The sequence below is a fragment of the Musa acuminata genome, unplaced genomic scaffold (assembly GCF_036884655.1).
Source record: "Musa acuminata AAA Group cultivar baxijiao unplaced genomic scaffold, Cavendish_Baxijiao_AAA HiC_scaffold_46, whole genome shotgun sequence".
NCBI classification, from domain to species: domain Eukaryota; kingdom Viridiplantae; phylum Streptophyta; class Magnoliopsida; order Zingiberales; family Musaceae; genus Musa; species Musa acuminata.
Window position 1 is genome coordinate 52501 of NW_027020328.1, and position 2500 is coordinate 55000.

Genomic DNA, 2500 nt, shown 5'->3' on the forward strand with positions numbered 1-2500 from the left:
CACCGCGCAATGCAAGAACAGGCCAAAAACTGGCCAAAACGGCCCAAAAACGGGCCAAAACTGGCCATTTTTGGCTGCACGAGCGAGCGGCGAGCGGCGGACAGCGAGCGAAGCGAGAGGCAGCACCGTCCCTGCTATACGAAAGCCCCATCCAGCCCTGTGCCACCCGGGGGGTTCCAGGGTGCTGAGATGGCTGACGTTTTGCTCCGCTCTCGACGGTCACCGCGCAATGCAAGAACAGGCCAAAAACTGGCCAAAACGGCCCAAAAACGGGCCAAAACTGGCCATTTTTGGCTGCGCGAGCGAGCGGCGAGCGGCGGACAGCGAGCGAAGCGAGAGGCAGCACCGTCCCTGCTATACGAAAGCCCCATCCAGCCCTGTGCCACCCGGGGGGTTCCAGGGTGCTGAGATGGCTGACGTTTTGCTCCGCTCTCGACGGTCACCGCGCAATGCAAGAACAGGCCAAAAACTGGCCAAAACGGCCGAAAAACGGGCCAAAACTGGCCATTTTTGGCTGCACGAGCGAGCGGCGAGCGGCGGACAGCGAGCGAAGCGAGAGGCAGCACCGTCCCTGCTATACGAAAGCCCCATCCAGCCCTGTGCCACCCGGGGGGTTCCAGGGTGCTGAGATGGCTGACGTTTTGCTCCGCTCTCGACGGTCACCGCGCAATGCAAGAACAGGCCAAAAACTGGCCAAAACGGCCCAAAAACGGGCCAAAACTGGCCATTTTTGGCTGCACGAGCGAGCGGCGAGCGGCGGACAGCGAGCGAAGCGAGAGGCAGCACCGTCCCTGCTATACGAAAGCCCCATCCAGCCCTGTGCCACCCGGGGGGTTCCAGGGTGCTGAGATGGCTGACGTTTTGCTCCGCTCTCGACGGTCACCGCGCAATGCAAGAACAGGCCAAAAACTGGCCAAAACGGCCCAAAAACGGGCCAAAACTGGCCATTTTTGGCTGCACGAGCGAGCGGCGAGCGGCGGACAGCGAGCGAAGCGAGAGGCAGCACCGTCCCTGCTATACGAAAGCCCCATCCAGCCCTGTGCCACCCGGGGGGTTCCAGGGTGCTGAGATGGCTGACGTTTTGCTCCGCTCTCGACGGTCACCGCGCAATGCAAGAACAGGCCAAAAACTGGCCAAAACGGCCCAAAAACGGGCCAAAACTGGCCATTTTTGGCTGCGCGAGCGAGCGGCGAGCGGCGGACAGCGAGCGAAGCGAGAGGCAGCACCGTCCCTGCTATACGAAAGCCCCATCCAGCCCTGTGCCACCCGGGGGGTTCCAGGGTGCTGAGATGGCTGACGTTTTGCTCCGCTCTCGACGGTCACCGCGCAATGCAAGAACAGGCCAAAAACTGGCCAAAACGGCCCAAAAACGGGCCAAAACTGGCCATTTTTGGCTGCACGAGCGAGCGGCGAGCGGCGGACAGCGAGCGAAGCGAGAGGCAGCACCGTCCCTGCTATACGAAAGCCCCATCCAGCCCTGTGCCACCCGGGGGGTTCCAGGGTGCTGAGATGGCTGACGTTTTGCTCCGCTCTCGACGGTCACCGCGCAATGCAAGAACAGGCCAAAAACTGGCCAAAACGGCCCAAAAACGGGCCAAAACTGGCCATTTTTGGCTGCACGAGCGAGCGGCGAGCGGCGGACAGCGAGCGAAGCGAGAGGCAGCACCGTCCCTGCTATACGAAAGCCCCATCCAGCCCTGTGCCACCCGGGGGGTTCCAGGGTGCTGAGATGGCTGACGTTTTGCTCCGCTCTCGACGGTCACCGCGCAATGCAAGAACAGGCCAAAAACTGGCCAAAACGGCCCAAAAACGGGCCAAAACTGGCCATTTTTGGCTGCACGAGCGAGCGGCGAGCGGCGGACAGCGAGCGAAGCGAGAGGCAGCACCGTCCCTGCTATACGAAAGCCCCATCCAGCCCTGTGCCACCCGGGGGGTTCCAGGGTGCTGAGATGGCTGACGTTTTGCTCCGCTCTCGACGGTCACCGCGCAATGCAAGAACAGGCCAAAAACTGGCCAAAACGGCCCAAAAACGGGCCAAAACTGGCCATTTTTGGCTGCACGAGCGAGCGGCGAGCGGCGGACAGCGAGCGAAGCGAGAGGCAGCACCGTCCCTGCTATACGAAAGCCCCATCCAGCCCTGTGCCACCCGGGGGGTTCCAGGGTGCTGAGATGGCTGACGTTTTGCTCCGCTCTCGACGGTCACCGCGCAATGCAAGAACAGGCCAAAAACTGGCCAAAACGGCCCAAAAACGGGCCAAAACTGGCCATTTTTGGCTGCACGAGCGAGCGGCGAGCGGCGGACAGCGAGCGAAGCGAGAGGCAGCACCGTCCCTGCTATACGAAAGCCCCATCCAGCCCTGTGCCACCCGGGGGGTTCCAGGGTGCTGAGATGGCTGACGTTTTGCTCCGCTCTCGACGGTCACCGCGCAATGCAAGAACAGGCCAAAAACTGGCCAAAACGGCCCAAAAACGGGCCAAAACTGGCCATTTTTGGCTGCAC